The sequence below is a fragment of the Pristis pectinata genome, chromosome 30 (genome assembly GCF_009764475.1).
Source record: "Pristis pectinata isolate sPriPec2 chromosome 30, sPriPec2.1.pri, whole genome shotgun sequence".
NCBI classification, from domain to species: domain Eukaryota; kingdom Metazoa; phylum Chordata; class Chondrichthyes; order Rhinopristiformes; family Pristidae; genus Pristis; species Pristis pectinata.
This window is the reverse complement of record NC_067434.1, coordinates 26,520,662-26,547,589: the sequence shown is the minus strand read 5'-3', so window position 1 is coordinate 26,547,589 and position 26,928 is coordinate 26,520,662. Positions and strand designations below refer to the sequence as shown.

Below are 26,928 nucleotides of genomic sequence, written 5' to 3'. Positions count from 1 at the left end.
AACTTACTTCGCAAACAGCAAGAACACAATTACCCGAGAGGGGTCTTTATACAGTTAGGTCAGACCACAAGATAAGCCTCTCAAACTCACTCTTTAATTTTTAAAATTTTTTTTATTTTACAGCGTGGTAACAGGCCCTTCCGGCCCAACGAATCCACGCCGCCCATTTTAAACCCAAATTAACCTACCTGTACGTCTTTTGGAACGTGGGAGGAAACCAGAGCACCCAGAGGAAACCCACGCAGACATGGAAGAATGTACAAACTCCGTACAGACAGCGACGGGAATCGAACCCTGATCGCTGGCACTGTAATAGCGTTGCGCTAACCACTATGCTACCGTGTTTCATTGAATTTTCTAAATTACTTTTGAGTTGTTTGATTGACTGGAACATTAAGAAACATTAATGGTTTTTGACATGACTGACAGCTGGCTAAGCCTGAGGGTGTGGCTTTGTGTCCTGTCATCATTTTTCCTGGAGTTTTGTGGGTGGGGCATATTCTTTCTCACCCACTGCTGGCATTCGGTTACACCAGGCTATGTGCAGGGTGCCTCCACTCTGGAATGGGACGGTACTTACCAGCAAGTTGACCCCAGTGGATCCACAAAGTAAGTTCACATTTATCGTGAGGGTCAGTGGCGGATGCTGCTGGCTACTGCTGGCAGCACCATCGGCCCATCAGTGATATGGGTCAGTGGTAGATGCTGCTGGTCACTGCTGGCAGCACCATCAGCCCCATGATATGGGGGACATCATGAGTCAGTGGTTTTGTGGAAGCAGGAGGTGGCTCCCGTGGAGGTGATGAGTCCGTGTGGACAGCAAGGAAACTGGCTCAGGGCGGTAACCAGGGCTGGGCAGGGAACTGGCACAAACCTGGCTGGTGGACAGGGGAAGGCTGGGGGAGAGCAGGGGCATCTGACTGGATGACCCTGCCGTTGGTGCTAGAAGGGTTCATGAGTTCTTTGCTCTGTTTGTCGGAGGGGAGGTTGTGGCAAAAAGCAGCCAGAGCACTGAAGAAGCACAAACACCTGCAGATTGAGGGGAGGTGGAAGTTATGGCTGAGAGCCAATGTTTGCTTCAGAGTTAACAGAGTAATGTTTCTCTAAACCCCTCCAACATCAAGTCCCTACCTACCAATCATAATTTACAAACTATTTTGTAATTCTGTGGCCCATCTCTATCACTGTCCAGTCTTGCAAGAGCAGTGATGTAGAGCTTCATTTAATGTTTATGGTTCCTACACTGATTGGGAAGGTGCCGTACATCATTTTCATTACTGGTTACTGCCTTTTATGACTTCCAGGGACAGAGTTCTGCTGAATTTCAATAGGCAACTAATGAAAACATTATGTACCTTAAAGAGGATAATACAGGGAAGGGAGTAGGCTGTAGGCTGCTAAACATGCAAAATAGAAGTCTGGCACCCATGGAACTTAATGGAAATGATTCAATGGTCTCCATCCAAAAAGAGTCAAACACTGTTAAAAGTTAATCAAACTATTACAGCATTAATAATGTAAAAATAAATCAATATAATAGAAACCACAGATATGAAGCAAACAATTCAGAAGCATAGATCACCTGACACTTACCTCTCTCCCTTGGAGATGTTCCTCCCCATTGACATTAACAGACTTGCCGCACGGGTACCAGGTCTAATCTGGATCAGGTTCCCCGTTGGAGTGCTGGGAGCTGCAGGAAGTTGGCACTTGCTGCCGGACTCAGCCCTGTGCAGTCAACAAAATCCCACCAGCTCCTGTCAGGAAGTTCACACATTGCTGCCAGAAAGTTCTGGGCTGGTACTTTTGTGTAGCTCCTCACTATGATGAAGTGAATGGGGAGGAAGCTTTAAACAAAGGGAACATTGTTTCGGGATTTCCTCTGAACTTGGTGTGAAAACACTTCCCATATCTGCAAAAGAGCAGGGAGTATCAGGGTTTTGTTACTGCAGCAAAGGGTCAGTAGTGTGACAATGGCTTTACAACACGGAGACACTGTCCTGTCTATTCAGTAGGAAGTAGTCACGGTGACTGGCAGCTGGGTGTTAAATGCATGGTGCAAGCCACATGTCTGATGCTGCAGTCAATACAAACCTGGGAGCTCTCATGCAGGCACTCTGAGGAAGAGACGGGCAATTGCACACTTCTTAATTTTACCAATGAACCCTGTGGACACCGTCCTTGTGATGGGACATTGCTAAAACTAAGAAATGTCTGATTGTCCTCGCCCACTATCTGAGATCCAAGGAGGTTCGTGAGGAGCAGCCAAGTTCTATGTTGAACTGAGGATTTTTGCAAAGCTGTCTGTTCAGGATATTGATGTGTTCCTGCCAAGCTGCTGATGGTTGTGGAACCAGGAGCTTCGCAGAGTGGATTGGCATTGGTACAGATGGATCATATCACTCCTAGATTGCAGTGTAAATGACACACAGTGGGGTGTTGGAACTAGACTGTGCAGGGAAAGGGGTGCTTGGAGCATCATAGCCAGTGGGTGCATCACTGTGGAGGTACAGGAGCCTGAAGACCCACACTCAATGATTCAGGAACAGCTTCTTCCCCTCCGCCATCAGATTTCTGAACGGTCCATGAACACTACCTCGTTATTCCTCTTTTGCACCATGTATTTATTTTTGTAACTTATTGTAATTTTTATGTCCTGCACTGTACTGCTGCAGCAAAACAACAGATTTCACGACATATGTCAGTGATATTAAACCTGATTCTGCTTCTGAGGCTCCTGATGGGTCTTTGCAGACAGAGCACTTCTCTCCCTTTGTCTTTGGTCTTCTGTGGCAAGATGTCCTTGAATTTGTGCCTTTCCCTTCTCCCAGCACAGTGGCATTACTGGTAGAGCTGCTGCCTCACAGCTCCAGTGAACCGGGTTCAATCCTGACCTCAGGCGCTGTCTGTGTGGAGTTTGCACATTCTCCTTGTGACCAGGAGACACAAGAGACAGCAGATGCTGGGATCTGGAGCAGAAAACAAACTGCTGGGCAGACTCAGCGGGTCAGGCAGCATCTGTGGAGGCAGAGGGATGGTCGATGTTTCAGGTCGAGACCCTGCATCAGAGGAACAATGCCTCGTATTCTGTCTGGGTAGTCTACAACCCAAGAGCATTAACGTTTAATTCTCCAGTTTCAGGTTACCTGCTCCTTCGCCCCCACCACCACCACCCCCCTACCCTTTCCTTCTCCCCCTGATTGACCCGTGCTCTTGTACACACCCTTCTCACCAACCCCCTCCTCCCCCACCTGTTCCAACTGCCTATCACCCACACACTCTACCCACTCGGTCCCCTAGCCCCTCCTCTCCCCTCCCCCACTCTGCCCATCATCCCTCCATTATCTGATCCCTCTGTTGTCTCCACGGTCACCTCCCAGCCTCTGTCTCTATCCCACTCCTCCCTCCCCACCTGACTCTATCTGCCCATCGACACCTCCTCACCTGGATCCACCTATCGCTTGCCAGCTCCCACCTCACCCCCCATGCCCCTCACCTCTGTATACGGGCTATCTCCCCTCTACTCTTTCAGTACTGATGTAGGGTCTCGACCTGAAGTGCTGACTAACCTTCTGCCTCCGCAGATGCTGCCTGACCCACTGAGTTCCTCCAGCAGTTTGTTGTTTGCTCCCTGTGACCACACGGGTTTCCCCAGTGTTCTGGTTCCCTCCCACACCCCAAAATTATATACATTGCTGGATTAATTGGGCATTGTAAATTGCCACTAGTGTGTGGGTGAGGGGCAGAACCCGGGGGATTAGTGTAGGATCGGTGTGAATGGGTGCTCAATGATCAGCATGGATGGGAGAAGGGCTGAAGGGCTCTGTAGCTCCCAGGAGCCAAGGCCCCACAGACTTGAACCCACATCTTGGTCAGTGCAGGCAGCTTGGTTTATGACAGATGTTCTTCAGCACGGTTTAAACGTCCCGACCTCCTCCCAGGTACCTGTCAACTGCCAGTTGATGTTTGACAGCACAATGCTGGTGAGCCAGGGTTCCTGGTAGTGCTGCACACTGTGTGGATGAAACCGGCTCCAGTCAGATGTTGCCAACTGCTAACCCCGCTGACATCCAGCTTGGATGTATGGCGCGTACAAACCGTCCAGGCTCAGCTCGGCTCAACTCAGCTTGGCTTGACTCGACTCGGCTTGGCTCAGATCGGCTCGGCAAGGCAAGGCAAGGCAAGGCAAGGCAAGCAGCGGGAGCTGTGTTACAATGGTTGCAACTTGCAGTTGAAACGTTGCGCGAATCAGCAGCCGCTGTTCACCCTCACGGAGAAAGCCTCTGATCCAGTTTCCAGCTCACAGGGAGACGTGCTCTGTGTAATGAAACAGTGAACTTGCCCTTTATAAAGCACTTGGTTACAGTGAGCCCACTGAGACAAACGGCTCACAACTGTGCTGGGAATTACCTGCATCTTCTGGCTTTGGCACTGCAAGTATCAGAGAGTAACTGCGAGCTTTTTCTTGGAATAATGACCTAGTTAATATTTCTAGGAACCTGTTCAACACTATCAATAGGTGGCAATGATATTAGTCCAGTGACAATGCACAGACAGACAACTGAAATGTTCAAAACAGGAAACTGCTGCAGAAGAAGGAAATCTGAAATTAGAAGCAGATGAGTCTGGAAACACTCAGCCAATCGGACTGATGAGAGATCAGAGTTTAACACGATATCAAAAAGCTGCAGAAGTTCTCTGATTTTGACCTCAAGTGTTAACTCTGTTTCTCACTGCAGAATGCAGCCTGACCTGCTGAGGATTTCTGCACCTTGTGTTTTTATTTAACATTACTTCTCCTCCCCCTGCCTCCATACTGCCTAAGCTGCTGAATCACGAGCCATCCCTCATCCTGCTCTCATACCAGAGGCAGTTGACGCATGCCACGTAAACTGGCTGTAGTTATGGCCTGACTGCAGTCTGTACTAATGCAGAGCAGTTCCCCATGGTGCAGACTGCATGTGAAACCTGGTCATATCAGCCGGTTCAATCCCTGCCCAGGCTCAGTGAACCATTAGCCCTTTCACTGATGATATAATGTGGATTTTGGGGAGCAGACTGTATCTTCTGAGCTCAGCAAAGACACTGAAGGAACATCCTCAAGGCAAAATCCTCATTGGTGTAGCATCATTTCTGTGTACAAAGGCTTCCCTGGGGCTTTATTTTACAAACAGTTACACATTTTCTTCCCATGGTTAAGTAACAAACCATATTGTAATTCAATAAGCAGCAATAGATCAGACTGAATACCAAGTGCGGTTGAATGTGTAGCACTAATTTATTTTGTAGTTTTGTGATTTAGTAAAGTAATTATGTTGCATAATGCACTTGGAACATGAATATTTAATGTCATGGAGCAGCATATCTTGACCTGGGGAAACAGAATATGTACTTGAGTTAGCATTAGCCACTGCGGGGAATGGTTCACACTGTGGGGGAGGGGTTCACACTGCGGGGAAGGGTTCACACTGCGGGGAAAGGTTCACACTGCGGAGAAAGGTTCACACTGCGGTGAGGAGCACACTGCGGGGAAAGGTTCACACCGCGGGGAAAGGTTCACACTGTGGGGGAAAGGTTCACACTGCGGAGAAAGGTTCACACTGCGGTGAGGAGCACACTGCGGGGAAAGGTTCACACCGCGGGGAAAGGTTCACACTGTGGGGGAAAGGTTCACACTGCGTAGAAAGGTTCACACTGCGGGGAAAGGTTCACACTGCGGAGAAAGGTTCACACTGCGGGGAAAGGTTCACACTGCGTAGAAAGGTTCACACCGCGGGGAAAGGTTCACACAGTGGGGGAAAGGTTCACACTGTGGGGGAAAGGTTCACACTGCGTAGAAAGGTTCACACTGCGGGGAAAGGTTCACACTGCGGGGAAAGGTTCACACTGCGGGGGAAAGGTTCACACTGCGGGGAAAGGTTCACACTGCGGGGGAAAGGTTCACACTGCGGAGAAAGGTTCACACTGTGGAGGAGGGGTTCACACTGCGGGGAGGAGCACACTGTGGGGGAGAGGTTCATACTGCGGAGAAATGTTCACACTGCGGGGAAAGGTTCACACTATGGGGGAGAGGTTCACACTGTGGGGGAGAGGTTCACACTGTGGGGAAAGGTTCACATTGTGGGGGAGAGGTCTGGGGAAGGGGGGAAGTTGTTGAGACCGTGGGGAGAATAGGTTACAGGAAATATGAGTGGAGAATGGAAATGGTCTGTGAGCTAGCATCGATTTGATGGGCTGAGTGGTATCCTCTGTATCACAAGGAAATGTGGAAATACAAACCCATGTCACAGTTACATTCCCTTCCATCACTGTGCCAAGCTCTGAGGCTTCTGCAGACAAATCAGATGATTAATCTTTTCTCCGAGGATGTTGAACATGAGGAAAGCAGACGTGAGGATGAGGAGCACGGTGAAGCTGTGTGTTTGTTCTGTCAGCAGCCCTCCCTGCTCTGTGTACCTGAGCACATCGCCATTTGGTTCGGGGTTGTCAGGTCGATCACCTTCTGCTAAATGTCAGTTGTTCATTTCATTGACACCACAGTGCCCACTGACACTCACTTTTAAAAGTTAAATGGATATGGGGATCATATTGAGAATAAATCTCCCTGTTAGCACAGTGCATTTTTTAGTATTAAAGGGTTTTCTTATCAGTTGGCACTTTTACAAATTGAATGTCGAGCCCAGCTGCAAGTTATTCTCATCAGTGCTTGCAGAACGTAAAAGTATTTGAAAAGCCTGCTATCTATGGTGGAAGAATGTAGCAAATGTAGTCTTAGTGACTGATCAAATGGAGCAGTAAACTTTCATATATAAAGAATAAATGAGAATGTAAGAGGCAGATGGAAGGTTGTACAGATGGAGAAGGGTTTTCTCAATCGGGCGAAGCTGCTCAGAATGAAAGCTGATTTCACAGTGAATAAATAACACTGGTTATTAAGTGAGCAAAACTACCAGTAGTTCTGACATTACTCTGAACTCTGAAACGTGTTCCTATTCCAGCAGATTGCCCTGATAATGATCTGTTACACTGCCAGGTTTTTCATTTCAATTATCTTTTATGAGTCCTTTAGAAAGTCCTTTAGAAAGTTCCTTGAATACAAATAATAATTATTTTCACCACAAAGTTTCATTGAAGTTACATTTCCAGCTATTTCTTCATCAACAAAAAAACCTCACTCCTCCCAATACCCTCACTCCTCCCAACACCCTCACTCCTCCTCCCAACACCCTCACTCATCCCACCAACACCCTCACTCCTCCTCTCAACACCCTCACTCCTCCTCCCAACACCCTCACTCCTCTCAACACCCCCACTCATCCCACCAACACCCTCAATCCTCCTCCCAACACCTTCACTCCTCTCAACACCCTCACTCCTCCTCCCAACACCCTCACTCCTCCTCCCAACACCCTCACTCATCCCACCAACACCCTCACTCCTCCTCCCAACACCCTCACTCCTCTCAACACCCTCACTCATCCCACCAACACCCTCACTCCTCCCAACACCCTCACTCCTCCTCCCAACACCCTCACTCCTCTCAACACCCTCACTCCTCCTCCCAACACCCTCACTCCTCCCAACACCCTCACTCCTCCCCACCAATACTAAGCTCACGCCTACACACGATACCTCTGGTCCCCAACTTCAGCCTGTAAGACTCCACAACACCCCACAGTGACCCCCGGCATCTCGGGAAGTAAGACTACATGCCAAACAGCGAGCAGTCTGTCTTTCATGGAGTTCAGTGATCCAAAGCCCTGCAGTCCTGCTGTTTCCAGTCGGGAACAGTGATGAAACAACCAACGGGAGGAAGCTCCAAGAACATCCCTTCCCTCGGTGGTGGTGAGGCCCGTGAATGGTCAAGACGAGGATGCCTTGTCATCCATGTTCAGATGATCCATCGCCACTTCTCCTGCGATGTACAATATTCAGAAACCAGTCTGCAGACAATTTGATTCACTTCAAGTGATTCCAAGGAACGTCCATGAGCACTGGATGCAGCAAAGGCTGTGGGACCAGACAACGTTCCTGTTGTGGGACTGAAGACCTGCTCTCCACAACCAGCTACACCTCTAGCCAAGCTGTCCCGGGACAACACTGTCATCTGCACAACTCTGTGAAAAATTGCCCAGGTGTATTGTATTGACAAAAATTGGGACAAATCCACTCCAGCTGATGTGCCCAGTCAGTCTACACCCAGCCATCAGCTTATTAACACTGCTATCATGGCATTTACTCACCAATAACCTGCTCTCTGATATCCAGTTGGGTTTCCCCAGGACCAGCCGGCTCCAGACCTTATCACAGCCTGGGTCTAAACATGGACCAAAGAGCTGAGGTCCTGAAGGGAGGAGAGAGTCCCGGATATCGAGGCAGCATTTGACCAAGTGTGGCATCAAGGACCGGGTAAAACACAAGACAATCGGCGTCAAGGGGAAACACTCCAGTGAGTGGTGTCATACCTCACAGAGGCAGATGGTTGGGGTTGTTGGGGTCCATCCCTGCCCCAGGACACAGAGTCAAAGAGTCATAAAGTTGTACAGCACTAAACAGGCCCTTGGGTCCACCTCGTCCATGCCCACCTATGCTAACCCCACTTGCTCACCTTAGGTCTGCAGCTGTCTGTCCCAAGGCCTTTTCAACACCCTGATTGTATCTGCCTCCACCAACTCCTCCGGCAGTGGGTTACACAGAGTCACCATCCTCTGTGTGAAAATCTTGCACCTCAAACCTCCTTTAAATTTCTCCCCTCTCACCTTAAACCTGTGTCCTCTCTATTCCCCCACCCTAGGAAAACGACTCTGACTACATACCCTATCTGTGCCCCTAATAATTTTATAAACCTCTGTAAGGTCCCCCCTGAGTATCCTATGTTCCAGTGAGAACAAACCCAGCCTCTCCACTCTCTCTTTATACCTCCAGCCCTCCATTTCAGACAATACCCTGGTGAATCTCTTCTGCACTCTCCCACCTCCTGTAGTGCGGTGGACAGAACTGTACACAATTCCTGACATCACTGTCTCGACAATCTTCAGCTGCTTCATCAATGACCTTCCATCGAAAGGTCAGAAGTGGGGATGTTCACTGATGACTGCACACTGTTCAGTTCCATTCACAGTCCTCAGGCGATGAAGCAGCCCAGAGCTGCGTGGCTTGGACTGGTGGGTGGCAAGTAATGTTTGTGCCCCAAAGGTGGCAGGCAAAAGGCCATCTCCAACAAGGAAGAGTCTAACCACTTGGCATTAATGGCATTAACATCAAGAGGGTCTCCACAGACCAGAAACAACTGGACCAGCCACATTGGCTGTGTGAGCAGGTCAGAATGACTCATCTCCTGACCACCCCAAAATATTTCCATCATCGATAAGGCAGCCTGGTGGAATACTCTCCAGTGGCCTGGTTCAATAGATCTCCAGAACACTTGAGATGCTTCACAACATCCAGGGCAAAGCCGATTGGCAGCCCACCCCCCTCTGTGTTCCCCTCTCCACCAGTGCCGGAGGTGGACCATTTGTACTGCTGCTCTGCAGGCTCCTGCCCTGTGTCATCCAATGGCACCTCTCAAACCCCTGACCTCTACCACTGGGACGGATAGGGAAAGCAGGTGCTGATGAACACCATCTCCTGGATACTCCCCTTCAATTCGCACACCATCCTGATTTGGAAATGGTCCATCACTGTCGCTGGGTCTAAATCCTGGAACTACCCTCCCCAGCAGCACCTTGGGAGCATCTTCACCAGAAGGTCTGCAGTGGGTCAAGAAGTAGACTCAGGCCCCACATCTCACCGGCAGTTAGGGACGGGCGATAAATGTGGGCCTTGCCAGCGGTGCCCAAATCTGGAGAAAGGAATGAAAGGATCCTTGCGTGGTCCTCCCACACCACAGACAGTAGCCTGTGCTGACAGACTTCTGCACGGCACTCACACTGCCCTTGTGTACGTTCCCACTCAACACTTCCTCAGTTGGCTCGCGAATCTTCTGGTGCTTGAATGGTTGATTCTGTTTGTGCAGATTCACCAGGATGTGACGTGACATGTGCGGCTGTTAAAGTTGTTTAATGTTTAAACAGATCAATTGTGCATCGATGGGTGAAACACCATCAGATTGTTCCATCCGCATCTCCTCAGAGTCTGCGGAGACGTTGCTGCATTGAGTATAACTTGTAGAGAATGTTTCGCAATACTCCGACTGATGGCAACATTATTTGTAGCAAACTCTTCATTACAGGATCGTTTCCTCAATATTCTGAACTAGCAGACGTCATTTGAGTATTTTGTAACTTTAAGGCCATTAGTTAATATGCAAGACAAGTTTTTCACTGCACTTTGGTACAACTGACAATAATAAACCAATTCCATACGTTAAAGAAATTCCTGTTGATAATGGAGGAATTCTACATCGAGGTTTGCCTTCATCCAGAGGTGGCTCCAAGGTTACTGTCCCATCCTGCACTGAGTGGCTGTGGGACAGAGGCTCCCAGAACCAGTGGGGAAGCTGCATTTCTTCAAGGAGGCTTCAAGCACATCCTTGGATCTTCTTTCTGTCTGCCTGGCGATCTCTTCATGTGATGGAGCTCAGAAAAATGGGTCTACTTTGTGAGTCTGGTGTTGGGCAGTGAAAAACATGGCCTGTGCAATGTAACTGGGGCCTTAGTGCTGGGGGTGTTAGCCTGGGACATGACCAACATGAGTGTTGGTTCACTCGCCCTACTAGTGGAGAATTCTGCAGAGGTAAGGTTGGTGGGATCTTTCCAGTGCCTTGAGATACCTGCTCTGGGCAGTCCTTGTCTCAGAGGTCTCCAGGAAGACAGGGATCCTGCTGTCCATAAACTGCCAGATCTGAGGTCTCGATCTTCAGATACTCTCCTCAATGGATCAAAGACTGTGCTGGTGCATTGAAGAGAGCTTCAAGTCCATGCGTTGGGAACATATACAGTAGCTGTCCAGTGTTAACAGTGGAGGAACCAAACCATCTCACAAACAGCCCACCTGCCTGCTGTTCAGCACCTCCTGCCCTACCTGTGGACAGTCTACAGGTCCCACATTGGTCTCATCACCACCTCAGACCCCACAGAACCAGAGAGGAATGGGGTCACCCTCGATCCTGGGGTACTGCCTAAGAAGAAGAAATTTCAATGCATATATCTGAAAGATGCTGATAAAATATTAATCATAAAGCCATTCAAAGCTGGTACAAATGTGATAAGTTGTGGAAAGTCTGCTTGATAATGTCCTATACGTACTTTATGAAAGGAAATGCAATGCAGCATAATAATAACATTAGGATCACAGGAGTCTACAAATCAGGTCTGGTGGAGCACTGAGTAACCCTCCAAAAACCACAGATTTGGATTGGTTTATTATTGTTATGTGTACTGAGATACAGTGAAAAGCTTTTGTCTGTGTGCCATCCAGTCAGATTATTCCATGCATAAGGACATTGAGGTAGTAAAAGGAAAACAGAATGCAGAATATAGTGTTAGAGTTACAGGGAAAGTGCAGTGCAGGCAGACAGATACAGTGCAAGGGACACGACGAGGTAGATTAGGAGATCAGGAGTTCATCTTTTAGTGTATGAGAGGTCTGTTCAAGATTCCGATAACAACAGGACAGAAGCTGCCCTTGAGCCTGGTGGTATGTCTCCTTTTGTATCTTCTGCCTGATGAGAGGGAGGAGAAGAGAGAAAGACTGGGGTGGGAGGAGTCCTTTGTTATGTTGCTGCTCTCCTGAGGCAGCAGGAAGTGTGGACAGTCCATGGAGGGGAGGCTGGTCTTTGTGCTGGACTGAGCTGTGTCTGCAATTTCTTGTGGTCTTGGGCAGAGCAGTTGCTGTACCAAGCTATGATGCATCCAGATAAGATGTGTTCTATGGTGCATCAGTCAAAATTGAAGAGAGTCATCGGGTACATGCCAAATTTCCTTACCCTTCTGAGGAAGTAGAGGTGCTGGTGAGCTTTCTTGGCCATAGTGACTACGTGACTGGACCAGGATATGTTGTTGGTGGTATTTTTTAGTTAGACCACACTTAGAATATTGTGTTCAGTTCTGGTCGCCTCACTATAGGAAGGATGTGGAAGCTTTAGAGAGGGTGCAGAGGAGATTTACCAGGATACTGACTGGATTGGAGAGCATGTCTTATGAGGGTAGGTTGAGCGAGCTAGGGCTTTTCTCTTTGGAGCGAAGGAGGATGAGAGGTGACCTGATAGAGGTGTACAAGATGATAAGAGGCATTGATCAAGTGGACAGCCAGAGAGTTTTTCCCAGGGCAGAAATGGGTTACACAAGGGGGCATAATTTTAAGGTGATTGGAGGAAAGTACAGGGGGATATCAGAGTAAGTTTTTTACACAGAGAGTGGTGGGTGCGTGGAACGTATTGCCAGGGGTGCTGGTAGAGGCAGATACATTAGAGACATTTAAGAGACTCTTAGATAGGCACATGGATGATAGGAAAATGGAGGGGTATGTGGGAGAGAATGGTGAGATTGATCTAAAAGGTCTGCACAACAGGGCCTGTACTGTGCTATAATGTTCTATGTTCTATTTACACCGTCGTAAATCTAAAATAGAAACAGAAAATGTTGCAGATACTCAGCTGGTCAGGCAGTGTCTGTGGGGAGAGGGCAGAGTTAATGTTTCAGGTTGGTGAACGGACTCCTGAAATGTGTAGTTTACTTGTTGGAAGAATATCAATCTATTTCCATTGTAAGTCTGTTCTCAAAGAAGCGACCAGAGTGGGTATCTGGGGAGAAGCTCATGGAGAGGTGACCACCATCGGGGCCAACCTAGGCACCCACCACCTTTGTAACCCCTGGGATGGTTCATTATCAATCAGACTCACCTTCTGCATGATGTTCAGCAGAGTAATTGAGTTCCGTATTTTGGAACCTTGCAGCTGGTGGAAATGGAGAAGAGAACTCCCTAGTTGGTGATTTTTCAGTGAATCCCTGCCACATCTCTCTCTGCAGGGTTGGTGTACGCTGGGTTCAAGCAGAAAGACATGGCAATGATTCACAGCCCAGTGTGCACCACTACACGGCTCCAGGAGACCTATGTAATATTGAAGTCATTTCATTGGAAAATTCATAAAATAAATAAAAATATAAAATGCCTTGGGGGGGTCTGGAATGTCTCCGATTCCCCAGCACAGTCCCAGCTCCTGAGGAGGAGCATCAGTGACACGTCAGACATTGACAGGGTGGGGCATTTTTGATGGGGGTGGGGAATACTGTGAACAGGAGGCTGTAGTTCAGGAAGGCCGGGGCCACTGGCCCAGGGCATTCCCGGCCAATATCCACCCACAGTGAGTGAGTGAGCTGACTGAGCACCAGATGGGAACTTGTCCTTCTCCGACATGGAAAGACAGAACCACATGGGTCCATGCACAGACTGGCCAGCATAAAACATCTGACGCACACACGCCATGTGTCATTAATGCTGATACACACACACACACACACACACACACACACACACACACACACACACACACACACACACACACACACACACACACACACACACACAAAACCCATGTATACACTGCACACTCACAAACAACACATGCACATCTCTCGTAGCCTCAGGGCAATGAGACTAGGTGTAATGCCAACTGCTGCTTTGAAATCACTGCAGGTCAGAGAAACCAGGGGCTCCCACTGGAGAGGCAATAGCTGAAAGCTCTAGTTGTGATGCTCTTAATTCAATCTCAGACCTAACATGCAACATGTCGATAAATATCGAAGGTTTGTTGTGAACACTGTTGTATGGTGACAGGGTGAGGAGATATTCCCCATCAAGTATTCACATCAGTAACAGAAAAACTGGGAACTGAAGCAGAGTAAAACACAGATCATCTCCACAGGCATAGCCATGTCATGGGTTATCACATGATCTGAGGAGCTTACTAAAACTGCAGGCTCCAAATAACTCAAGGAAAAACTTGTATATCATATTCTAGTAAATAATGAATTGGGATCAAGAAATCTCTTTTCTGCCGAATGGTTTACATCAGAATTGTGTTACGCTACACTGACAGTGATTTCTCATCTTGTTCTGATGACTGTATCATTCTATAGCTTCTTAGTTAGTTTAGTACTGTTTATTCATCGACTGTGTCCTCATGGAATTATATCTTGTCCCTGGTTCTGTCCTTTACAAAGTCAGGAAGCAGAGTCATGTAACAAAACACAATTATTTCAGTAGATCCAGAATCCTGTTCGAGCTTTCATCACATGATCAGTGGTATTAACGGTAGCTTCACTTGTTCATTCAATTTTATGCCTAATAGGTTTTATAAACCCATCAACAATTAATTTTGTTCACAAATAATCCAGAAAAACAAATGTTTCCCATATTTCATTTGGAACTTTAGCTCCAAGATCTTTCCCCAGTGAAATGGAGTTTCACCCGTTGTTAAGGGACTCCGGTGATCCAAATCACTGCCCTTTGAAACCTACACACATTGAGTCACAGAATGTAATAGAACAGGAGACCATTCCACCCATTCAATCTATACTAGCCCTCTCCAACAGCAATGACTGTCCTTGTCTTTCCTTGCTGTCCTGCACTGATAACTGCCCTGTAATCCAGCTCCCTTTCAAAAGCCTTGATTCAATCTCCCTCTGTCAAAGTATCCCACCTAAAGTATTTCCCCAAAACACCTCTGGTTCTTGTACCAATCACATTGTCTGCATGCTCTAGTCTTTGGCCTTCCACCAATAGGAGGTCTTTCTCTTTGGATTCATCCTTCCTGAGTGCATTCAGGGTAGGATCGATAGATGTTTGGATATTAAAGGAAACCAGGGATTAGAGCAGGAAGTGACACTGAGGCGTGAGATCAGCAACAACCTTATTGTGTAGCCTCCTCCCGCTCCCGTTTATTGTGTTCTTGTGTTCCCAGGACTGAAGCACTAGAGGCTCCGAGATTTGTCCTGTTGTCCATCACCTGCTGTCACCCAGAGCCAGCTCTGGGGAGGGGAGGGGAGGGGAGGGGAGGAGAGGGGAGGGGAGGGGAGGGGAGGGGAGGAGAGGGGAGGGGAGGGGAGGGGAGGGGAGGGGAGAGGAGGGGAGGGGAGGGCAGTGCCATCACATCGGTGTCACTGTTGAGAATCAGCCATTCATTTTATTTAATATTGACCTTCAGGAGTTCAGGAGAACCTGTAGGAGGAGGTGGAATGGGGATTGGTGCAGCTCAGGAAACGCCTTTCCTCAAGCTCCAGCACAGAAGTCTGTGGCTGTAATCCTAACACAGTGACCCGGGGGGCGGGAATCCTAACACAGTGACCCGGGGGGCGGGAATCCTAACACAGTGACCCGGGGGGGGGGGGCGCGGGAATCATCAGGGACGGAGAAAAGTTCAGGGTTACTGGGCAATTCTAAGGTTGCGTGAGTGAAGATCATACAGGTGATCATACATTGTGCAGCAGCTGTGGAAGTTCTGTGTTTACAGAACCGAAGGCGATTAATGTTCACCAAGGAGACAGAATTTGTAACTCCTTGGAAATATGATAATTTGAAAAATCAATCGCAGTTCTATCTCTAATGTAGACAAATAAAGACTGGTTAGCTTGTCATCAGTGATGAAATATATAAAGCACTGGTATCTCAGGGAATGTGCAATTACCAGCGACAGGAAGCAACAGCCGAGTTGGTTTGATGAGGGAGGGTTCCCTTTTCACACTGCTGGGAGAGGTTTGAGAGATGGGATTACATTGTCAGGTGAAGGAAATGCAGCTCGTGTTGCGTCTCTTGATCTGCAGACACTGTCTGACAAAATTCCTTCACTTAGAGCAGAGACAGAAGGTTTGAATGATCAAAGATGAATTGGATAGGAACTTGGTTTTACAGAGTATCTGTGTGGGACCAGCTCAGCCTGGGGGGGCCTGATGAACGGCATCGCATCGGTGTCACTGCTGAGAATTGGCCACTCATTATATTTCATATTGACCTTGTAGAGAGAGTTGTAAACAGATGCCTGGTCCGACTGATGAATAATCACTGAATTCCAAAGGATTAAGTGCTGAAAGCAGTAATCTAACCTATTGGGGTTTGCAAACCCTTGACAGCTGGGCAGGTGACTACAAACATTAGTAAGCAGCAGACCAGTGCCGGTGCATAGAACAGTAGCCCCCAGTGTGTCAGTAATTGGCAATTAGCATCACAAGGGAGGAACCCAGGCTGAAGCCATCACAGCAGTCATTTTGAAATAGGAAGTAACCAGACTGGTGCAACACAACATCAACTTACATCTATATGGCACCTTTAACATGCTTCCAGAGTATCATCAGATTAAATATGGAACAAGATGACCTTTGATTGGGAAGCCAAAGTGTCTGGTGGGAGGGTCAGTTTCAATGAGCTTCTGAGGGAGGGGTGAGGGGGAGACCAGCTCAGAGGTTTGAGGAAGTATTTCTGGGATGGAGGGCTGTCTTTAGAGGGCAGAGTCACTGGGGAGTGAGGGATCAGGAGGGCAAAATTGGAGGACCACAGAGGAATGGAGGAGGGGAGGAGAGACAGAGGGGAAGTCTGTGATGGGGGAACGAGGTGAAGGTGCAGGAAGGGTGCCACTGTGTGATTCCAACCAACAGTGACCTTCAGTGGGTTCTCCCAGTGCATTGTAGGATGAGAGACCCGGAGTCATACAGACAGAGAAACGTACAGCAGGAAACAGGCCATTCAGCCCAATTTGTCCACATCAACCAATGGGCACCATCCTTAATAATCCCATCACCCAGCACTTGTCTAGAGCCCTCCATGCCTGGGAGATTCAAGTGCTCATCCAGACACTTCTGAAATGCTGTCAGTGGCTCTGCTTCCATCACTGTCAGGCAGTGTGTTCCAGGTACTCACCACCCTCTGGGTGAGGAAGGCCTCCCTCAGATCCCCTCTGAATCTCTTCCCCCTTCGCCTAAACCTGTGTCCTCTGGTTTTATCTACCTCTGATATGGGGAAAAGTTTCCTGCAGTCTCCCCTATCTATACCCCTCATAGTTTTATATACCTCAATCATGGCCCCATTTAACCTCCTCCGCCGCAGGGAGAACAGACCCAGCCTCTCCCGTCTCTGCTCATAACTGAAACGCTCCATCCCAGGCAACAGCCTGGTGAGTCTCCTCCGCACCCTGTCCAGTGATCACCCTTCCCGTACATTGGTGACCAGAACTGCACACAGCACTCCTGCTGAGGTCTGACCAAGATTTTATAAAGTTGGAGCATAATCTCCCTGACAAACTGAGGCAAATATCCCGTATACCTTCCTAATCATGTTATTAGCTGTGTTGTCACCTTCAAGAATCTATGGACTTGTAGTCTGAGGTCCTCTGTGCCTCAATACCCCGTAAGATCCTAGCCTCATTAGTTCTCCTAAAATACATCACCCCACATTTGTCTGGATTAAACTCCATCTGCCGTTTCTCCGCCCATTTCACCAGCACATTGATATATCTCTGCAGCCACCGACTACATTCCGTCCTATCAACAGCTCCGCCAAACTTCGGGTCATCTGCAAACTTACTGATCTTGTCTCCCACACTCACATCCAAGTAATTCACATATATTACAAACAACAGGGGTTCCAGCACTGAACATTGAGATGTCACTAGTCGCAGGCATCCAATGACAAAAACAACCCTCCACCATCACCCTTTGTCTCCTATTGCCAAGCCAGTTTTGGAACCAGTTTGCCAACTTGCCTTGGATCACATAGATCCTAATCTTTTGAACCAGTCTCCCATGTAGGACCTTGTCAGGGGCTATTAAAGTCCATGTAAATCACATTTACTGCCCTGGCCTCATCAATGTACTTTGCTACCTCTTTAAGGGATTCAATCAAATTAGTCAGGCAGCACCTGCCCTTGACAAAGCCATGTTGGTTGTCTCCGATTAGTCCCTGCCTTTCTGAGTGATCATTTATCCTCTCCCTGAGAATTTTTACAGTATCTTCCCTACCACTGTGTTAGGCTCACAGGTCTATAGTTAGCAGGCTTTTCCCTGCTGCCTTTCTTGAAAAGGAGGACCATGTTTACTGTCTTCCAGTCATCTGGGAAATCTGTGTCAAGCAAAGATTTATAAACCTCATCCAGAGCCCCAGCAATCTCTTTTGCCTCCTACAGCAGTCTGGGATAAATCCCATCCAGTCCTGAGGATTTATCCACCTTTAAGGCCACTTAGACATTGAGTACTAAGGCACTGAGTAGCTCCCCTTTATTTATGGAGACCTGCACCAGACTTTCACCTTCCTCTTCACTAAATTCTCCAACTACCCTGTCTGTTTCCTTTGTGAATACCGATAAAAAGTATCATTTAGGACCTCACCTGCACCTTCTGGCTCCACACACAGACTGCCCCTGTTGTCCACAATGAACCCTACACCTTCTCTGGTTATTCCTTTGCCCCTAATATGCTGATAGAACACCTTGGAATTTCTTGTGACCCATCTTAGCCTTCCTAATTTCCTTTTTAAGCACCTCCCTACACTTTTTAGATTCTTGACATGTCTCCTCCCTCATTAGTTCCCCATACCTGTCAATATGCTTCCTTTTTCTCTTTATCCAGCCTACAATATCCATCGACATCCAGGGTTCCTGTGCTTGTTCCCCTTGGCTTTCACCCTTACAAGAACATGTTGGCCCTGAACTCCTGCTGCCCACTGTGCAGGTGTAGACTTACCTGCAGGTAGACACCCCCAGTCTACCTTTGCCAGGTCCTCCCTTATGTTAATGAAATTGCCCTTCCCCCAATGTAAGACCTTTATTACTGGTCCATCCCTATCCGTTACCATCACCACTTTAAATTATACATTGATGGTCATCATCTCCAAGATACCACCCCCCCCCACCCACTGACACTCCCTCCACTTGACCAGTGACATTCCCCAGGATAAGGTCCACTGATGCTCCTTCCCTCATTGGTCTGTCTCCACACTGTGTCGAAAAATTTCTCATGGATGCACCTCAAAAATTCTGCCATCTGAGTCTTCAAAGCAAAGCCAGTGCCAGTTAATATTTGGGAAATTGTAATCCCCAGTGTGATAATTCTACTTTTATTGCAACTCTCTGATATCGACCTATGTATCTGTCCCTTGACCTTCTGTTGACTGTTGGGAGGTCTGTAATACATCCCCAGCATGATGACACTTTTTGTTTCTAATCTCTACCCATATGGCCTCATTTGAGGAGCCTTCTAGGATATCCTCCCTCAATACTGAGGTAATGTAATCTTTGACTAACACTGCAATACCTCCTCCCCTTTTACTCTCCCCTCTGTCTCACCTGAAAACTCTATACTCTGGATACTGAGTTGCCAGTCCTGCCTCTCCTTCAACCATGTCTCAGTGATGGCAACAATATCGTAGACCCCTGTGTTAATTAAAGCTTTGTGTTCATCTGCTTTACTAGTGAAGTAGATGAATTACAAAGAGATCTTGATCAGTTAGGGAGATGGGCTGAGGAATGGCAAATGGATTTCAACTTGGATAAGTGTGAGGTGATGCATTTTGGACATTTTTTTAAATTCCAAAATAAACTTTATTCATTAAAAACAAACTCTATACAACAATAAAACAGTGCAAACCTTTACATTCGTGTACGGATCAATCATTAGTGTTACCTTTTTATATATAAAAAAAGCACCGATGCCACACCGTGTGGCTCCCTGGGGGGCTACCCCAATCCCATACTTACAATATTTAAGGGGCTTCCTCGCCTGACCCCGCCCCTCCCTCTCCAGTGGCAGAAGAACCCTAGACTGTCGTCCTTCCCCACCGAGCCCTTGCGTTGGCTGCACCCAGCTTCAGTGCGTCCCTCAGCACGTGCTCCTGCAGCCTGGAATGTGCCGGTCGGCAGCTTTCCCCTACGGACATCTCACAGTGCTGGGAGACCAACAATCTTCGGGCAGACAAAAGGGCGTCTTTTACTGAGGTGATGACCTTCCAGCAGCAGTTGATGTCTGTGTGTGTGTGTGTCCCCGGGAACAGCCCGTAGATCAGAGAATCCTCTGTTACACAGCTGCTGGGGATAAAACGTGACAAGGACCCTTGCACCTTTCGCCACACCTTCCTCGCAAACCCACAGTCCACGAAGAGGTGGGCGACTGTCTCGTCCCCAGCGTAGTCCTCCCGGGGGCAGCGCGCGCTGGGACTGATGTTTCAACCATGCAGGAAGGATCTGACTGGGAGGGCCCCTCTCACTGCCAGCCAAGCGAGGTCTTGGTGCTTGTTGGTGAGTTCTGGCCATGAGGCATTCTGCCAGATGGTTTGGACAGTCTGCTCATTTTGGACATTCAAACCAGGGTAGGACTTGTACAGTGAATGACAGGGCACTGACATGTGTTGTGGAACAGAGGGACCTGGGAGTACAGATATGCAGTTCACTGAAAGCAGCTGCACAAGTAGACAGGGTGGTGAAGAAGGCATTTAGCTCGCTGGCCTTCATCAGTCAGGGCATCGAGTTTAGGAGTAGGGACATTATGCTGCAATTATATATGTCGTTGGTAAGGCCCTTGGAGCATTGTGTACAGTTTTGGTCACCCTGTTATAGGAAAGACATTGTCAAGCTGGAGAGCGTGCAGAAGAGATTTACAAGGATGTTGCCTGGACTATAGGGCCTGAGTTATAGGGAGAGGTTGGCCTTGGAGTGTAGGAGAATGAGGGGTGACCTCATAGAAGTTTATAAAATCTTGAGGGGTACGGATAAGGTGGACGGTCATAGTCTTTTCCCCAGGGTTGGGGAGTCTATAGCTGGAAGACACAGATAAAAGATAAGAGGGGAGAGATTTAAGAGACCTGAGAGGTAACTTCTTTACACAGAGGGTGGTGAGTACCTGGAATGAGCTGCCAGAGGAAGTGGTTGAGGTGGGTACAATTGCAACATTTAAGAGGTGTTTGGATAGGTACATGGAGGGGAGGGGCTTTGGAGGGTGAGGGGCTGAACACAGGCATCTGGGACTAGCAGGGAGGATGCTGTGGTCAGCATGGACCAGTTGGGCCGAAGGGCCCGCTTCCGTGTTGTATTACTCAATGACTCTATGAAATTTCTTGCAGTAAAATAGATGGAATTTAGCTTTGAATTTTTTGAATTTGTTACTATTCACTTACTCTGCCAACTGGCCCTCTAACCATTTGTTGTCTAGGTGACTGCACCTCACCACCTGAACAACTAATCTGACCCCCCCCTCCCCTGCCAGCTCGGCTTAAACCTTCCACAAGAGCAGCAACAAACCTGTCTGTGCCTGTTCTCCAACGGGACAAAGGCAGTTACCGAAAATCTGAAATTAAAGCTCAGCAGGTCAGACAGCATCTGTGGAGGGAAATAAACAGTTGACGTTTCCGACCGAGACCCTTCATCAGGACTGGAAAGGAAGAGGGCAGGAGCCAGAATAAGAAGGTCGGGGGGAGGGGGAGGAGCTCACGCAGGCAGGTGATAGGTGAGTCCAGGTGAGAGGGGGAAGGTAGGTGAGTGGGGGAGGGGGAGAAGATGTAATAAACTGAGAGGTGATGGGTAAGAGAGCCCAAGGGCTGAAGAAGAAGGAATCCGGTAGGAGAGGGCAGTGGACCATGGAATGAAGGTTGGGGAAGGGGAGGAGAGGAGATGGGCAGGTCATCAAGGTGGGGAAGGGAGCCACAGGAATAAGGAAAGACAAAGGGGGGGGCAGAAAAAGGGGCGGGGTTACCGGAAGTTAGAGAAATCGATGTTGAATCCATCGTGTTGGAGACTCCCAAGGCGGAATATGACCCTAACCCTAAAGCATGAGCTGGGGTGGGGGCGGGGAGGAGTGGAGTGGGGTGGAGAGGGGTGGGGAAGGGGAGGGGAGGGGAAGGGGAGGGGGAGAGGAAGGGGGAAGGGAGGGGGAGGGGAAATTGAGAGGGAGGGGGAGGGAAGGGGTGCCTTTTGGTGGTTGTACATCAGAGAGAGCTTTCGGTGATGGAAGGAGAGCTAGAGGTATATTTCCCAATGGCTTTCCTCTGTCTCCCTCCCACCTGACACATTTTAATCCATCTGTTGGGGCTTGTCAGATAGGCTTGTCTCTTACTCACCGCTTCCCTGTTTAAAGGCAGCATTCAGCACAGACGTATACCTGGAATATAGAAACTGAGGGGAAGTAGACAGAATTCTCTCTGATTACGCCCAGGAAAGTGGTCCCATTTGGAAAGTTGCTTCCAAATATAATCAATGGCAAGCAGTGGTTGGGGACCAGAGGTCTGCTTGCATGTTGACAGAAACCGAAGGAAAGGAGGATTCAGGAGCTCAGCAGGAGGCAGTGCAGACAGGCAGGGAGTAAAGAATTAGCAGGTGAAGCCATGAGCCTTCCTGCTCAGAGCTTCAACCATCCATCTCCTCTGCCTCCTCCCTCTCTCACTCAGCACTGGTGTACACGCAAACCCAGAACCTCGGCATGCAAACTTTTAAGGACGATTATTCTGCTCTCTCATTGTAGCGCAGTTTGCCCCGGGTTAGGGCTGTGTGAAACCAAGCTTTGCCTCATTCTCACCACCATTATCAGTCTGACAAACTTTAAACTTTAAACCAATCCTTTAATTGACTGTGGGATTCTGGAGCCAGTTCCCAAAACCAGAGACAGAAATGCTGGAAGAACTCAGCAGGACCAGAAATGTTGACCAGCTTCTCTTTCCACAGATGCTGCCTGACTGGCTGAGTTCTTCCAGCATTTCTGTGTTGTTTCAGATTCCAACATCTGCAGGTCGCTTTGTTTTCCCAGCTCCCTGCGTCATCAAACCTCCCTTGTCTCATCGCCTGTAAGCTGCTCCTGACATTTCACAGACCCCACAATTATTTTTTGAGTTGAAGATCATCTTTCATTTAATAAAAAAATGAAAGCACACTGAAAAAGATACAAATTCAAATGCACGCAACAAAAACCTCAGGAAAATTGCACTGGAAATCAGCAGCAGAAAGCCCTGGTACAAGGTCTTGGCACAAACTGTCGACAGACACAAACCTTCCCCCTCCAGCAGTGTGTTTTTTGCTGCAGAAAGGAAGCTGCCACACTGTGAACTGTTGCCTGCCCCTTTAAGAAGCCACTGCACCCACACCGTCCCTCTGGCCCTGTCCATGGTATGGGGTGCCTGAAGCACACAGACCACGGAATCCTAATCAGGTTGTGCCAAGCTTGGCTTTCAGTTCTTAACTAAAGTTCACACAGCAGGGAGCATTTTAAATCGAGCTGTGTCATTGAACCTAATCACCTGTTCCATGGCTTCTGTGTAAAATGGACGGGGTGTGAATCACTGCTGACTTTGCGGGGTTATCTAGCCTCGGGGACCGTTTCACGATGTGCAAGGCCACCTTGGATGCTGCGTGTCTGAAAATAAATCGGCCTGTGAGTGAGGTGTCAGGCGGGTGGTGCTGTACCCTGCTGGTCCCTGGCACTCACTGCTCACTGATGAGCTCTCTGGGGAATGAATGTCCTCTCTCTTCAAACAATACTGACCTGCAGAAAATCAATTGATGGCAGAGCAAATTCCCAGCTGGTTGGGGAGGTTTGTAGTGAGACAAAATTCCTGCAAAGGTGACCTTGGCAGTGAATGTGAGGCACTGAATGAAACACCAGGCAAGATGTTGCTGGAATAACATCACAGATAGAATGAGGTTGCTGATTGCTTAAATCACCGAGTAATATATCATGATGAATGTAATAACCATCGGGAACTGGAGGTTCTCTGCAGAAGCAGCTGCAGTATTACTGCACAGACAAAACTGCCTTCCAGTTCACATTAACACCTTTCCCCTCGATTTCTTTATCTGGTGTATTTCTGCCTGTGGACAGAATAATCAATAACAGACCCAAATATATCTGCGATCTGCACACTTCCTTCCCACTATAATCCAGCACAAGAACGCAAGGAAGTAAGGGCAGGAGGAGGCCACTCGGCCCCTTGAGCCTGCCCCACTGTTCAATATGATCATTGGCTGATCTGTTCTGGCCTCAGCTCCTCTTCAATGCCAGTTCCTCGTAACCCTCAATTCCTCGATTTTTCAAATAATTATGTCTCCACCTTAAACATATCCAGTGATCTGGCCCCTCCGCCCTTGGGGGAAGAGAGTTCCAGAGATTCACCCCCTCAGAGGGAAGACATTTCTACATACCTCAGAGTGGACCCTTGGACCATGAGCTCTCTGAAAGGGAAACAGATTCTTCCTATTTACTCCATCTAGGCCCTTCTGAATTTTACAGTTTTATGTTAAATTTCTCCTCAGTTCCAGTGAAAACAGCCCCAGTTTATCCAGATGAACCAGAGTCCAGACCTGAAACGTCGCCTCTCCATGTCCCTCCACAGATGCTGCCTGACCCGCTGAGTTTCTCCAGCACTTTTTGTGTTGCTGCAGATTGCTGCAGTCTCCTGGTTCCCCTGTTTATCCAGCCTTTCCTTGTGGCTACTACTTCCCACTTCCGGCATCCTCTGGTACCACCTCTGCACCCTCTCCAGTGCACCCCACTGTCCAGTGGTTCACAAGGCAGGTACCTGAGCCACGATGGAGCTTCCTCCATCGACCCCAGATCTTCCTGCCCTCCTTTAGAATTCCCCTTAAACACCTCCATCTTGTGTCATTGATCCTTTACATGGAGTTTGTGAAGGATCCAGGAATATTTTACTGTGGAAAGGTGCCATATAAATGCAGGTTGTCTTTGGTGTTAGGGCAAGGCCAGGCCGCTCAGTCCGCTCCTCCAACACCTCTACATGTACCCCCTCTGGAGAAGGCCAAACTGCTTCACCCTCAGTCACTCACTGGGAAGTCAGCGGATGCAGTGTGGGCATAATGATGAGCTGGCTTCGGCTGTCTCTCCGGATCAATACCCTGCTGACGTTCGGTGTGTATGTAGGCAACGGTCAGGACAGGGAGGTCTGGCTGGAAGTTTGGGCTTCCTCAGTCTTACTTCAGGATCACCACCCGCCTGCAGAGAGAGGAAGGGAAGACAAATAATCGCAGCTCGAGGGTTTCCAGCTGAACATCGAGTGTGGTGTTCCACTGGGGCAGGTGGGGCACCAGGGGGTGTGCGGGGCACCATGGGAGTGTAGGGGGCACCAGGGGGGTGTGGGGGCATATAGGGGATATGGGGGGCAATTGTGGGATGTAAGGGGCAGGAGGCAGTTCTGGGGTGCAATAGGCTCAGAGTCACAGCACAGAAATAAGGCCTTCGGCCCAACTAGTCCATGCTGACCAAGGTGCCTACCTGAGTCAGTCCCATTTGCCCGTGTCTGATCCATATCCCTCTGAACCTGCCCTGTCCATGAATCTGTTGAAATGTCCTTTAAACATAATTGTACCTGCCTCTACCACTTTGTTCCACATTTCACCCACGACTGTCCATGTGAAAAACTTGCTCCTCAGGTTCATTTTAAATCTTTCCCATCTCACAAACCTGTGTCCTCTAGTGTTACACTCTCCTACCCTGGGAAAAAGTCTGTGACCATCCACCTTATCCATGCCCCTTATGATCTACAAACCTCTATCAAGTCACCCCTCAGCCTCCTTCAGTCCAGGGAATACAGTCCCAGCCCATCCAGTCTCTCCTCATAACTCAAGCCCTCCAGTCCTGGCAACACCCTTGTGAATTTTTTCTGCACCCTCTCCAGCTTAGTAACATCCTTCCTGTACCCAGGCAACCAGAACTGCACACAGTGCTCCAAGTGCGGTCTCACCGTGATCCATGGTCAAATGACCAAATGTTGGGGATCACCGTGAAGACTGTCCTTGGCTGGGTTATATGAAAGGGACAGGCAGATGTTAAACCAATAAACCGCAACAGAAGATTAAAGACAGCCAGTGTCTACTGACTGTTGGCAAAGCATTTTAAATTTTTCAGTTTGTTTCTGAGCAGATTGTCATTAGTAGATTAGAGAGATTATTCTGAATTGAATCAAACATTCTGTACCTGAGCATCGCTCATGGACATCCAGCTGTTTTTATTCCCTAATAAAAATTGCACAACAGATTTACTCTGAGGGAACAATATATTTATTTGCAATTAATTATTTATTGACAGTCTTCACATAGTGTTGAACCTCTCTCCTGTACAGAATGGCTGTCAAATTAGTGTTTGTGAATGGGTCTAACAGGTCACAGGGTACAACCCAGTTCCCATTACCCCACTCTCTCCTGCAGCCCTAAAAATCCATTACCCTCAAGAGCCGACCCAATTTCCTTTTGAGATCATTGATTCTCCCCTTCACCACCCACCTCGGCAGCCCGTTCTGGGTCGTTCCCACTCACTGGTGATAACGTCTTCCTCCATATCCTCCCTGCCCAAAATCTAAAATTTATGTTGTCTGGTGCTTGTAGCATTAGCTAATGACAGCAGCTTTCCTCCCTCTACCCTCTCTACAAACTCACCATGGTCCCATTCCCCTCCATCACATCTCCCCCCAACCTCCTATCCCCCAAGGAGAACCACCCCAGCTTCTCCAACCGCACCATGTGGCTGAGATCCCTCATTCCTGGACCTTCCTGAGATGCCGGTTAGGAAATTGTGGGCATGCTATGTTGGCGCCAGAAGCGTGGCGACACTTGCAGGCTGACCCCAGAACACTACGCAAAAATGCATTTCACTGTGTGTTTCAATGTACCTGTGACTAATAAAGATATCTTATCTTATCTTAGCTAAAATCATTTCCTGCAGTCTACCCTATCTATACCCACAACATCTTCTACACCTCAGTCATGTCTCCCCTCAGCATCCTCCGCTCCAAGGAGAACAGACCCAGCCTCTCCGGTCTCTCCCTATGACTGAACTGCTCCAACCCAGGCACCATCCTGGTGAATCCCCTCTGCACCCCATCCAGTGATCTCACCCTTCCTGTAGTGTGGTGACCACAGAACTCCAGCTGACGTCTGGCCCATGTTTTATAAAGTTAGAGCATGACCCCCCACTTCTGTATTCAATGCCCCGACCGATGAAGGCCAGTGTCCTG

At 48.4% G+C, this 26,928-nt stretch overlaps 1 long non-coding RNA gene across 2 annotated transcripts in view; it reads left to right on the top strand.

Annotated features, from left to right (window-relative positions):
• LOC127584594 (uncharacterized) overlaps positions 1–2,993 on the top strand; it is a 34,802-nt gene extending 31,809 nt beyond the window's left edge. For both annotated transcript variants that reach the window (XR_007958407.1, XR_007958406.1), the window contains one exon: positions 124–2,993. This is a non-coding gene — a long non-coding RNA (uncharacterized LOC127584594). The remainder of the gene's footprint in view (positions 1–123) is intronic.
• Positions 2,994–26,928: the final 23,935 nt, after the last annotated feature.